Below are 15,246 nucleotides of genomic sequence, written 5' to 3'. Positions count from 1 at the left end.
ATAACATGACATGTAATATTTTATATTATATAATGTATAAAATAAGTTTATACGCATGTTATGTCATTTAATATATAGATATGTAATGTTTTATATATGAGTGACATTGGCCCGGAATTAGGCCCGGCCCTGTCCGAGCCCGTATAGACATGGGCTAGGGCTTATGTTTCAGGCCTGGAACCCTGGGCCTAAGCTATAGCCCTTATCATAAGTGCAAAGCCTGGTCAGGCCCATGATCACCCCTAGGAAAAACCCATTTCCACTAAGGCCTCGTTCGTTTTTCAAACCCGGGTAAATGCACTGACCTCAAGTGTTCCCAGAAAATATTTACCTAGGTAAATACATTTATCCATGCACATAAGTGATACCCAAGAAAATGAATTTTTCCTGATTCCCACATAAATCTAAAAAAAGAATATGAATTTCTTGGTCAATCAAAATCAAAATCTCATTGACCAATTTTCCCCCCTCTCAAAATCCAAAAAAAGAACGCCCCCTAATAATTTGAAATCTTTTCAAACAGAATTTGTTCGACTCCAACGCTATCATCAAGTCCAAGGGAAATCGATGGAACAAACAGTAAAAAACCACCGTGATCTCCGATGAAAAAACCAGCACCAACTTTTGTGTTGCTCATTGCACCGTCAAAATTTAGCTTCACTAAGCCATAGGGAGGCTTCAACCATTGATGAACTGGATCCATGATGGACGGGGTGATAGAATTTCCCAAAGATGTCTCAAAGGTGCTCTGGAGGTAGCTATAGTATGCATTGCCGCTCCAAAGATATTACTTGGGTGAAACGGTTCATGTTTAAAAATCTGTTCATTTCTAACACGCCATATACTCCACACATGACTGTACCATACATGAAGGGATACATGAGAATGCCATGGTTTTCTAGCAACATCATTCACCAAGAATATAGCCAGTCCACCAGATAGATGTCTATTACTATATGCCTCCATACATATGTTCATCCAAGAGCCAAACTAGATGGCTCTGGAAGTAGGGGTGTAAACAGATCGAATTCAAATTGGATCAAGCAATATTCGAATTCGAATTCAATTAAAAAATCTGGTATTCGAATTTGATTCAATATTTGACGGATATTGAAAATTAATATTCGAATTCGAATCCGATTAAATATTTGATTCGATTCGAATTCGACTAATTAATTATTTTAGGTAATTAATAAATATTTTATTTATATAAAGTATATAAATATATAAATTAATTATTATATATATATATATAAATTACATAAAGCATTTAAAAATTTTATATGTTATATATAAGAATTAAATAATCGGTCGAATTTGGATATTTATCGAATTGAATCAGATCATATTCAAATTCGAATCTAATTAGCTATTCAGTATGAATAGAATATCCGAATTCAAACAATTAGATATTCTAATTATCCAAATTCGATTCGATTATGCCAAATCTAGAATTCGAAATCAGATTTTCGAATACTATTAACACCCTATCTGTAAGCTTTACAATAGAACATTATATGATTTAATGATTTAAATTCCTTTTTGCATAGACAACAAGACGGATCAATCTAAGTTACTTTATTGTGGAGGATGTCTCAAGTGGGAATTGCTTCCATGACCAATTCAAAGCGATTATTTCTACTGTTGAGGATGAGACATACATATGACCCAACCATTTCATTCCCAAAGAAGTGTATTTTCCATGAGGGGTGTGCATCCATACAAGTTTGTCTTGTGCCTGAGAACCTGGCCAAGGTAACCTTGTCTTTCAAACCAATCATGAAATTCAGCACCGTTTTAATCCATTCTTTAATTATAAGTTTATTTAAAAGTCTTACTTTATACACCTATAATACAACAAAAAAAAAAAAACCTAACATTTTATCTACCCTTTTGTCCATGCTTTATTTTTACTAGTAAGTGTGTACATGCTTTGCATGTGACAATTTTTTATAATGATGATAGTAAATGATATGTTTCTAAATTTTTTTATGTTTTTGTTATATTTCTATGTCTATAAAAATTACTTTTTTGTTACACTTGTTTTTGTTTTAGATGATGCACGGATATATGATATTAGAGATGTGCCCAAATGTTTTCTACAAATTTTATTGTATTTTCTATACTTTTGTGTGTTTTCATATTTTTTTAATTTTTATTATTTAATTATGACATCAAGAGTTGACACATTTGACCTAAAAAGTTAAATTCTTGATTCACTACCAAACAGGAAAATAACTCACTTTTTGGGTTGATTTAAAATTTTTATTTTATTTTCGTCATCAATAAAACCAATTATTCTTTGTTAAACTTATTTTTCTTTAATATGGTTAATTAATATAAAGTATTAGATATGCCCAAATGTTTTCCACATAATTTATATTTTTGTGTTTTTATCTTATTTTAATTTTTATTATATATTTAAAAATGACATTACAGGTTGACACATTTGATCTAAAAGATTGAATTGTTGGTTTACAACCAAATAGGAAAACAATTTCACTTATGGATTAGTTTCAAATTTTGTATTGTATTTCCATCATGAAAAACAATTTTTGTTTATCGTGTTTAATTTTTAATATGATTAATATAAAATATTAGAGATGTGCCCAAATGTTTTCTACAAACTTTCTATATTTTTTATAGTTTTATATTTTTATCTTTTTTTAATTTTTATTTAATTATGAGTTCATAGATCAATGGTTGATACGTATGACCTTAAAAGTTAAACTATTGACTCGCCATCCGGAAAACAATTTCATTTTTTCTTCAGTTTTACAATTTATATTTTATATCCAACATCAATAGAAACAAATTATCATTTACCACACTTATTTTTTGTTAAGGTAATTATTTTAAACAAAATTTAAATTAATAAAAGATAGTTTAAAAATTAATAAGTTTCTCATAGCAAAATTAATGTTATAAGGTTAGTATTTTTATTAATTTTATTTATAAAACTAATTGTATTATAAATTAATTTATATATAATATTAGTAATTTAATTGAATTTTCAATTTATAAAAATTACTATAAATTATTATTATTATTAACCAATTTTATTTAATTTTTACAATTTTTGTAATTTTTAAATATGACTTAAATGGACTAAAATTATAGCTTTTATAGTTTTATTAGTAATAACATTTATTAATTACGCTACCTAATTAAGTTAGTTAGGATTGCTTCACCACATAAATAAGTTACCTAATTAAATAGGTAACTTAAAGCACAGGCTTTGTAAAAAATTTGCACTTACAACTATTGTATAACATATAGATTAACTAGCGGGGACCTGTGCAATGCACAAGATGGGGCACCCTTCCTTGTCCCTCACTCCCATAAGTCATGACACTCTACTCCATCCCCACCTTAACCCCAATGGGAGGGCGGGTTTGGGGCGAGGCACCCATTCCCTATCGGGGATGGGGAATCCCCAAATTTTCCCATCCTGAGGTAACCACCTAAAATGTCTAATTTATGGATATTTTGTAAATAGGATTATGGGAATTTAAGGGTATTTTAGGAATTGGATTATGACAATTTGGTGGTATTTTATATATGAAATTATGAGATCCTAGGATTATAAGAATATGAAGAAAACTTAGAGATATTTTAAAAATAAATATTAAATCTATGGATATTTTACTAATTTATCATCAGGTTCGGGGAATTATATTCAAATCCCATCCCTAATTTGGTGCAAAAATATTTTCCTTGCCCTCACCTTGTCTCTGCCCCGTCCTCGTTTAAGATTTGAGAAAACTTGGGAGGGGCAAAGTAGGGCCTTAGTTTTATAGGAAAAATTGTCATCCCTACAATTCTAATAATTTTCTATAACTAATTAACTAACAGTAAATTAAATAATAATAAATTACAATGTTTTATGATAATTTCCAAAAAACTTTTGAAATTGCTATTGATTAGTAGTAATATATAGTAAATTAATTATTTACAATAACAATAATGATAATAATAAATTAATGGAAGATGCCATGAATATATAGGAAACTTTGAATTCCCCTTATTTCCCTCTCTTTGCTTGAAATCATGTCTATAGATATAAATATTGTTTGATTTGGAACACTAAATCATAATAAATTATGGCCTATTTTTATAGGAAAGTGGAGAGAATAGAGGGAAATTAAAGATAAATGTGAAGGAGATGATAAAACATATATTGAGCTTTTTAAGGAGAGAAGCTAGGTTGTTATAAAGAGTGAGAGGTGTGATGTGTGAATTGTGGGGGGGAAAGAGAGAACCCAATGGGAAGGGAGAGGAATGAAGAGAGAAAGAGAGAGATAGAGATAGATAGATAGATAGAGAGAGAGAGAGAGAGAGAGAGAGATGAAAGAAGGCTAGATCCATCATATGGATGGCCGAACCATTCTAGATGGTTGGGCAAAATTTTAAAAATTTCTTGCAACCTTATGGGAATCGCATTCCCAGTTTTAGAAAAACTGTATTTTTCAATGATCATTCTTGCACTGAAACCGGACCAATTCTGAAACCAAAAGAAAGGGAGAAGTATACCTGATACAGATTCCACAAGTGTAGCTCCCAAAGTAGTAGTTCACGCCCAAAGTGAGTCCCAAAACCAGCCTCCACTAAAGATGGCATAGCTTGAGATGAAGTCGGTTCAACAATGCGGTTTTCAGCAAAACTACAATCCAACAGAGTGGATTGAACTGGGAAGGTGAGCACAGTTTTTCTCTAATATTTTCCTGAAAAATTTAGAGGTCAAACTGATCAAGATCAGTCACGAGAAGGGGAGAACGAATTAGGGTGTCTGGGGCGGCAAGAACAGAGAGAGAACTAAAAGCAAAATGTGTAACTGGAGTAGTTCGATCTCTTCTTTTATAAGCCTTAAGTAGCACCACTCCTAATCGAATTAGGAGGTTCCTAATCCAAATCTTTATTTGGATTTGGACTCTCTAAGTGGATAAGACTTATCCTCTTATCCTAACGGGTGCTCCATACCCTTATCCAAACCCATATTTGCCCAAGTCACATGATTGCTTAAGCTGTCATGTGACCACTTGATTAATCCAATTAATCATGGGCTTTAGGCCCATTAAGCAAGTGGCCCACATCCCTAGGTAGTTGCTGGCCCATTTAAATTCACTTTATATGGTGTGGAACCCCAACAATGACCTTCCATAAGCCACATGGGTTCAGCCTAGCCCCTATAATAAGGCCTGGCCGAATTCAATGTCAAGTACAGTGAACCTCTGAGTCCATTAGTATGGGCTCTTAATGGGCCCAACATTTACATTAAACGATCATTGAGTCTAACCATCTTATGAAGGCACAAGGACAATGGACTTAAGTAAGATATAGCCCATCAGGTATATAACCTTAAATGGTTTCTTACACTTAACTTCTAAGCCCATAATGATCAAACACTACCCGATAGGGAAGAACCTCTCCCCTGGCTACAAGGTGCAGTGTCATATTCTCTGCTCGGATGGGTCCTAGGAATTAAAATTTTGCAAACCCTTTTTTCTTAAAACATAATATATATTATCATATAAATATATTTTGCAAAACAAATCTCAAACACGGTTGAAATCGACTATTGGCAATTTTGGTTTCCATTAGAGAGAGTGCAATCCTAATCATTCACTTTGTCCGACAAATGGGCTAATCCTATCATTATGATCACCCACTCAAGTGAATTCTCAGACTGCCCCAACATACCTAGGTTTTGACCACCCCCAAAGGATCTCACTGATTGGCATATCAAAGGCAGCTTGATTCGACACCCAGTGCAGTACCATAATCGAGTCTAGTGGCTAGGTGTAACTTTCCAGTTTTGCCCATCAGTCTCCAAGGTCCATGAAATAGAAATTGGTCCGGGTTTAGTGTTTCAAACAATCACACACTACATGTGCTTTGGCTCCAACCCTGGCAGCTGAAACAAGCTGTCCCAACCTTCTTGGCAGCACATTAGTGTCAGCCTTGGCAAGATAAACTCCCCAAGTCTATCCAACGGCTAAGAACATTCTAAACTAACATGAGTCTCATTAGTGTCCAGTTTAAGGAGAAATTATAGAGAAACACACCAATCATAACATGAAACAATTATGTGCTTTTACTCATTTACAATAAATGTATCCGTACATCAATTTGATTGGAGCTAAGGGCATACACTGTCTAACAGCTCTCACTTGCACTTAGGTCCAATCTTTTACAAGCCTTAGTCCCATACTGTCCATGTGTTTCTCAAAATCTTTCTTTGTCAGTGACTTAGTTAATGGGTCTTCCACATTCTCCACTGATGCTACCTTCTGAATCTGGACGTCCCCTCTATCAACAATCTCCAGAAGTACATGATACTTCCTCTCGATGTGCTTTGATTTTGAGTGGGCTTTTGGCTCCTTAGCCTGAGCAATGGCTCCATTGTTGTCGCACAACAGTTGAATGGATGATGTGCTGAATGGAATTGCTCCTAATTCGTGAATGAACTTCTTCATCCACATTGCTTCCTTGGCAGCTTCACTTGTAGCAATGTGCTCGGCCTCAGTCGTGGAATCTGCTATGAACCCTTGTTTGCTACTTTTCCAGCTAACTGCACAGGACTCCATGGTAAAGATGTAACCAGATGTAGACTTTCTATCATCTGGGTTTGACTAGAAGTCAACATTAGTATACCTGACCATTTGTAGCGAACTAGCACCAAAGACAAGACAATACTCTTTAGTCCTCTGAAAGTATTTAAGTTTGTTTTTCACGGCAGTCCAATGCTCTTGTCCTAGGTTTGATTGATATCTACTTACCACACTCACAGCCTGAGTAATGTCTGGCCGAGTGCACAATATGACATACATGATGCTCCCTACGGTTGAGGCATAGGGAACCTCTTTCATGCCCTCAATCTCTTCAAGGGTCTTAGGAGACATACCCTTGGAGAGAGTGACTCCATGTTTGAAAGGGACAAATCCATTTTTGGAGTTCTCCATGTTGTACATGTTGACAATCTTGTCAATATAAGTAGATTGGGATAATCCTATTATCCTCTTCGATCTATTTTTATAGAGTCGAAGTTCCAAGATGTAGGAGGCGTCTCTAAGATCTTTCATGGAGAATTGTTGTGAAAGCCATACCTTCAGCATAGTCAACATTTCTACATCATTCCCAATGAGTAGAATCTCATCTACATACAAAACAATGAACGTAACCTTATCTCCCACTGATTTTTTGTAAATATAGGAGGTTTCATCCGGATTCTACTCAAAGTCAAACTGTTTAACCGTAGAGTTAAATCGGATGTTCCAACTTCTTGAAACTTGCTTAAGTCCATAAATAGATTTATTCGGTTTGCACACCATATGCTCCTAACTAGATGCAATAAAGCCTTGTGGCTGCTACATATAGATATCTTCAGTTTTTAACATATGCTAGGCAACCCCAAATCTTCAAATGTTTTACACTTGGTTTTATATTGATCCATAGCTCATAGGAAGTCTTAGGAACGGATTTGGTTGGAAACCGATTCAACACGTATATAGCAGTCTCCAATGCATGTACCCAAAAGGATATAGGTAGTTTTGAATGCACGAGAAGTGACCCGACCATATTTAATAGAGTCTGGTTTCTCCTCTCTAAGACACCATCTAATTATGGTGTAGCAAGAGGAGATAACTGTGATACAATCCCATTATCCTTTAGGTAGTCCCTGAACTTTTCGAACTGTTTCTCGACTTCTTGTTTAAACTCCTTGAACTTTTCGAAGAATTCAGACTTATGTCTCATTAGGTACACGTAACCATACCAAGAATAATCATCGGTGAATGTTATGAAATAACAATGCTGGTTGTATTTCTTAACATTCATGTGATTACATACATTAGTATATATCAGGTCAAGTGTGCCCATAGATCTTTCAGGCTTACCCGTAAATGGCCATTTTGTCATCTTACCCTGGATGCAAGTCTCACAAGTCAGTAGATCTTCTATAGTTAGAAAGTCCAAAGGATCATCCTTCACCAATCTTGTGATATGATTTATATTTATATGACCAAGTCGGTAATGCCACAGGCACGCGGGATTAACCGTATCATGTGTTTTCTTTTTGGGGATAATTTCTGACGTAATTTCAGTTATATTCATTTCTAGAGAAGGACGGAAGACATAGAGACCATTCTCAAATTCTCTATATGTAAGGAATTTGTTATTCAATTTAATAGTAATCTTATCACTGAATAAAATAGAATAACCATCCTTACACAACTTGGAAACTGAAATCAAATTTCTTCTAAGTAACGGTGCATAAAGACAATCTTTAAGAGTTACATTTCCTTCTTCGAGAACTAAGTCTATTGTTCCCATAGCATTAGCTACAACTATTGCAGTAGTCCTCAAGTAGAGCACTGTCTCGTCGTTGTATGTACACAGTGCTCGCTCAGTCCTTCAGAGTATAGGGGACACTAAATTGATATCATATGGACGCTTGCGATTAGTTTATAGCCTATCGGTCACCTGCAATGAACTTACGGTGCATCGCGAGTTTACGATGAACTTAGGGTGCATCACAGGTTTGCGATGAACACACGGTTCACCACATATTCCTAATGATCTTACACTTAACACGAACCTAGAACAAATATTAATTAACCCGCAATGAACTTTATATGCATGTGGTCTTGCGATGAACTCCGAAGGAGTGTGGTCTCACGATAAACCCAAGATCGTTACAAAGCCACGGTTCGTTAAGAACCGGACTTAAGTATTGACCGCACGTGTAATTTTAAGTTGCACGCGTAATAGGACGCCACATTGGATTATTAAAGGGAAAGAAAACCCTATCTTTAAAGGATCTCACTAGATACGTGGCGAAATCCCAATAATGTCAAACATAAAGGAAATATCCCCTTTCCTAATAAAAAAGATCTTCTTTCCTAGCAGGAAAGAACTCCTTTTCTTTATAGCCTTGACTAGTAATCTCTCCCTTCTCTCCTCTCTTCCTCTCTCTTCCTTACATCCCCTCTCTTTCGTGTCACTTTGCAGACTTTCGTGTCACTATGATTTAGGTTGTTTTTGGTTCAGACTTCGAGGTTGTAGCTTTCGGATGTATGACAAGGCGAACTGCAAAGGATTTATTCCCCTTTGCAAAGGAGAACATGGAATTGCCATTGGAGGCTGATAATTCAAATGTCCATTCAAGATATTGGTTGGCCAGACTTGATCACAATTCCCTCTTATGAGAACTGCGAAGGAGAGGCTAAGGTTTCTCAGCGACCTCATCCAGGTATCGATTACACTTCTCGCTTCTCGCTGTGCTGTTCCAATCGTTTCAATCTCTTCTCTATTTCGATCTCCGTAAATTTGTTCTTTGATCCTTCTCGCGAGAATCTGGCATTTCTTTCGATCTATTTTATTTCTTCGGACCGGTATTGATATGCTGTGTTTCGATCTTCTCTCGTTGTTTTATTGTTTTTTTTTTTTTTAAAGCAACGATAATATAGTGTGAATGTTGTCAATGGCCATATACGTACCGAGTAGATGAGGAATTCTGAGCAAGAAATTTGTAATATGCGTAAAATCCACAATAGTCAAATTGAAGATGAGGAATTCTGAGCTGCACTTTACAAAAAGCACTAAACGTAGTATACTAAAAAACCCAACGGCCAACGTTAGCGAAATTGAAGATTAGCAGCAGCAACGAAAATAAGTAAAGTAATAGCAATACAAGATAATGCAAGTAATAGTAAAACCAAGTCATATAATGCGTTTAACATGAGTAAAATATAAGTAGATATGATAAGATGTAAAATAAAGCTTAAATCCATAACAATAAGAACCTTGCATTAAGCGGAGATAAATAGCTCACCCAGTTGATGACTTGAAATACATAGTTTGTCGTAATTTCACTAAATTTTAATTGATTCATCTTTTGTGCAAGTAATTTTCTATTTTATATTATATAATACCAAGCTTACTTTGGTTTATTTTGTTAATAATATATAATATTTTTAGTTAATTTACTGATATTAGTCAATTTCAAATTAATAATTTGAATTCAATTTAAATATAAATGAATCAGTTTTTTATCTGACCCGTCTACAACTTCCTCTAAGAACGAAATAAACTAAAATAAGATTAAGTCAAATTTGGTAGAGAATGATATCATTAGGAATAAGTGAGCTGTTGTTAGAAGGGCTAGGGGTGCACTATAGGACATGGGCATATCCTTGAAAGGACAATAGCCATGTGTTCTGTATGGAAAATGTATGTTGTATTCAAAACATAGTGCGTTTTGAGTCTTTCTGAAATAGGAATGTGATTGAACTGTGTGATGTAGACATGATTTCTCATTGTTGATTTCAACTTGCGATGAATTTCTGACAACATATGTTAAGACTTTACATTTTGCGATAAAGTTTCTTTCACAGTTTCTTCCATAAAGCCTTGATGTATCCATGTATTTCGATGATGTGACATTTAAAACTCTCTGTTTTGATCAATACAACCTGTATACTAACCCTTGGATATGTCTTCAATATATACTCCTATCTCCTAGCAACCCCAAGATTGCACTCAAATTCCCTGGCAACTCCGGGAAGGCTCTAGCAACCCCAGGTGCGCTCTTATCTCCTGATAACCCCAGGATTGCACCCACATTCCCCGGAAACCCCAGGCGCACTCAGATTCCTTGCCAACCCTAAGAAGGCCTTGGCAACCCTAGGCACACTCAGATTCCCTGGATACCCCGAGAAGGACCTGGCAACCCTAGGCGCACTCAAATTCCCTAGCAACCCCAGGAATGCCCTGGCAACCCTAGACACACTCAGATTCCCCGGCAACCCCAAGCTCACTCAGATTCCCCAGCAACACCAGGAAGGCCCTATCAACCCCAGGTGCACTCACATTCCCCAACAACCCTAGAAAGGCCTTGGCAACCCCAAGCATGCTCACATTCCTTGGCAACCCCAAGCACACTCAGATTCCCCGACAACCTTGGGAAGGCCCTAGCAACCCCAGTCGCACTCATATCACCTGGCAACCCCAGGCTTGCACTTAGATTCCGCGGCAACCCCAGGAAGGCCCTAGCAACCCCAGGCACGCTCATATCACCTGGCAACCCTAGACTTGCACTTACATTCCTTGGCAGTCCCAAGGAGGCTCTAACGACATCAGATATGATTTTTCTCCAATCTATGAATACAAATGCTTTACCTACTTAGAAATGCAACGGTCTAAGTAAGAGCAAAGTGAAACCATCTCACACATAGACTATAATCATTTGTTGGTAGCAACAACTTATTCCGACTATTGACATCTTACTTGCGTTAAAAGTGCTCAACTAGTTTTCTCATGCCACAACCAAAACCTTACCATAAACGTAACAGAGCTCTGAAGCTCATAATTAACCTTTAGGGCTAGTTGACGTGATTGCAATGAAACTCTGACTTATGCTAATTATTTACACTGACTGAACCCCTACTATATCGCCCATAAAGAGCCTCGCCGTCTCAAGACATGACAACCCTCAATCCTTGCATGGGTAACAAAATTGTATTTCTCTACAAAGAAATTCAACTTCTCTTTCTTTGAACACGTTAATTGCCCACCTATTTACATAATTTTATCTGGGATAACTCCTTCGCACTTGATAGTATCTCAAATATCAAAATAACACTCTATTCATTTTTTTTCTCTCTAAACGATCTGCGATAAAGTTCACTATGCATGTGCTAATGCTTGGTCGCGGTAGAGTCCAACAGGTTCCCAACACTAAAATACTTGAATTCCATTATTTTTGATGTTACCTAAACACATGCGAAGTCCTTCCCCATATCATTGGACACTTACAACCCTCTTTCTTCTCAATGATGTTTAACACATGCGCTAGCCTCCAAACTAAGGGGTCCCACAATTTCCTTTTTCTATAGTAGTTCAAAATTAAATGTCGATTATACTTGCAATGGTACTCGATTGCGACTAACCTCCAGAATACGTACGAAAAGTACTTATTTGTGACGGAATGCACAAAATGACCAACTTTAAATGATTTGATTATCATTTGGCATTTTAACTAATACAAGTTGTGATAAAAATTCACAGACCACGTGACTTCCAAACTTCATTTCACAGAACTTTGATTCAGACTCTTTCCTACAAACTAATATGCGATAAAGAAAATTCTTAACTAGTGACAAAGTTCTCTTAAAAATCTTTGCGAAGGATCTCTCATACGGAGCTCTAATATAATGGGAAAAATTTCCTCTACGTTTAAATTCGTTGTGCATCAAAACCCGAATGTAATATGCCAAGGCCGATAGCCCACTGGCATTGCGAAATGAGTGACTGCGGGTGTGCACATAAAAGCCCAATCCTTCTTCATATCAACTATATTTTCTAAAGCCATGCCCACACGCCTCGAAGTCCATCAAATCCTTCGCCTTCACTTCATATCTGGCCTCCACCTTCCGCTAGTGATCACACTCCTCCATGAAGGCTTCTAGCTTCTCAGTAGTCTTCGAGAGACTGGCCTTGACCACCTTAAGGCGAAGGTCACACACCTAGAAAACCTCATCAAAGTTTTTCTCGATAGAAGACATTCAATCAAGATACAGGGGGCTGAACATTAAAGAAGCCAACTATTCATTTCACTTGTCTCTTGATACAATGACTTCTATCAAGAAACAGGGGGGGCTAAAGTACAGAAAGTATTGATCTATACCTTATAAAATGCTCCTATGGTATTTTTTGTCAATTACACCAAAAAACTCCGATAACCCAGAAAGCAAGTATGAGTCAACACAACACCCTGTAAAAAAGATAGAGGGGCTAAATCACAAAATGGAAAACTCTTGAATCCCATTCAAGAACATTACTAAGTCGAAAGCCACAATGCTTATTGACAAGGGGGCTATCAAACATATCCAAATAAAATTTTTTGCACGTAAAGTTCGCAGAGCATCTCATCAAAAACAGAAATGATCACCAGACCTAATGCGAAAAGATCAGGATGCCACAACATCTGCAATTCTCCTCTTGCTTACAACCCCATCGCAAAACCCCGAAGCAAACACGATGACAAAAATGCTTATCAATAAGCTCCCACTTACCGATAAGCAAGGGGGCTAATGTAGGTACATAGTGGTCGCTCAGTCCTTCAGGGTACAGGGGACACTAAATTGATACCATATGGACGCTTGCGATCAGTCTATATCCTATCGGTCACCTGCGATGAACTTATGGTGCATCACAGGTTTGTGATGAACTTAGGGTGCATCGCAAGTTTGCGATGAACACACGGTTCGCCATATATTCCTAATGATCCTACACTTAACATGAACCTAGAACAAATATTAATGAACTCGCAATGAACTTTATATGCATGTGGTCCTGCGATGAACTCTGGAGGAGTGCAGTCTCACGATAAACCCCAAATCATTACAAAGTTGCGGTTCGTTAAGAACCAGACTTAAGTATTGACCGCACGTGTAATTTTAAGTTGCACGTGTAATAGGGCGCCACATAGGATCATTAAAAGGAAATGAAACCCTATCTTTAAAGGATCTCACTGGACACATGGAGAAATCCCAATAATGTCAAACATAAAGGAAAGATCCCATTTCCTAAGAAAAAATATCTTCTTTCCTAGCAGGAAATAACTCCTTTCTTTATAGCCTTGACTTTCTTCTTTATAAAAGGGGAGAGCAATTCTTCCCCATAGAGACAACACAAGATACAACTTTGACCTAGGGTTTCTCTCCCTTCTCTCCTTTCTTCCTCTCTCTTCCTTACATCCCCTCTCTTTCCCGTCACCTTCTTTAGACCTTCAGAGACTGACCGACCCCCGCCTTACCATGGTACTTGCAGTCGTCATTCAGCCTTCTGCTTTCTTTGAACTCTTGCAATGTATTACATGCATGAATAGAAGTCTCAAAGTCAATACACCAAGATGCAGAGGTGACCAACATATTTGTCTCTATGACAAGAGATCCAAAATTACCTTCTTTGTTCGTAGATTCTAAATACTGAGGACAATTCCTCTTTCAGTGTCCGATCTGTTTGCAAAAGTGACACTCATCTAATTATTGTCTTTCTTCTGCCTTTTTGACTTGCTTGCTTTCTTTTGAGGCCTCTTCTTGCCCTTCCTCTTTCTTTTTCCCAGTTTTCCACCTTCAACAAGCATGGCTACCGGCTTGAACTTGTTAATCAATTCTTCAACATTCTACAACATATTGCTAGGTTCCTGAAGGCTAGCCTTTAGCTTGTTTATGTTGTAATTCATGAAAAACTGATTGAAGGAGGGAGGTAGAGAGTTTAGGATGGCATCAGTTTTGGTGTCATCCTCTAGTTGGGATCCAAGAGCCTCTAGTTTGTTAATATACCCCATCATCCGCATTGTGTGGTCATGGACCTGCTGGCTCTTGGTCATCCTAGTGGTCATCAATAGCTTGAGGACCTTTTGTCTAGCAGAATGATTCTGCTCCTCATACATAGTCTTTAGACTATCTAGAATATCTTTGCAGATTTCAATCTTATCGAACTGCCTTTGGATAGAGTTGTCTAAAGATGCTACGACATAACATCAGGCAAGAGAGTTCTTCTCCTCCCACTCCTGATATTTCCTCCTACATGCTTTAGAAGCCCTATCACCTGGATGTTCCGGAGCTGATTTCTTGGCAACCTTGTCCAATTTCTCGAACGTAAGGACCAGATTAAGGTTACGGTACCAATCAACATAGTTAGGTCCCTTAAGTTTGTTGTCGTCCAACAATTTGGCAAATTGTCCATCTGCCATTTCTAATAAAAGGCAACAGATATTAGTCCATGACCTAAAATTGTTTCATGTTATCTTACATAAAATGGTCTTTTATCTATGTTCCATCTCCATTTATTCATCTTCGAGATTTCCCTCATATCTCAGTGATGAGGACATGGTGCATGTCCCTAGAAATGTGGAAAATCACATAGGTGCATGGAGCCAACTATTTCAGCTACAAAACCCCACCACATTTTGTGAAAGATCAAGTATCCACCCATCCAATGAGCTTTCCCTTCAGCATCCATCAGAAAAGGTTCATTGTCATTTTAGGTTAAACCTTTTTGTCTAGTAAGTGCTGACCCATCATATCATGGACCCCAAGGTACCGTGAAAGAGTCTTCCATTTTAGGATAGGCCTCTCCCACCTCGGTCTATGATGTCCCTATCATCTTATAAAGAAATCCCACTGACTGGACCGGCAAAATAGATAGCCTAGTTTTATGGTGCATCTCCACCCACCGATT

The sequence above is a fragment of the Nelumbo nucifera genome, chromosome 3, assembly GCF_055504915.1.
Source record: "Nelumbo nucifera cultivar China Antique chromosome 3, China Antique-T2T, whole genome shotgun sequence".
Classification (NCBI taxonomy): Eukaryota; Viridiplantae; Streptophyta; class Magnoliopsida; order Proteales; family Nelumbonaceae; genus Nelumbo; species Nelumbo nucifera.
Note: the sequence above shows the minus strand (reverse complement) of the source record.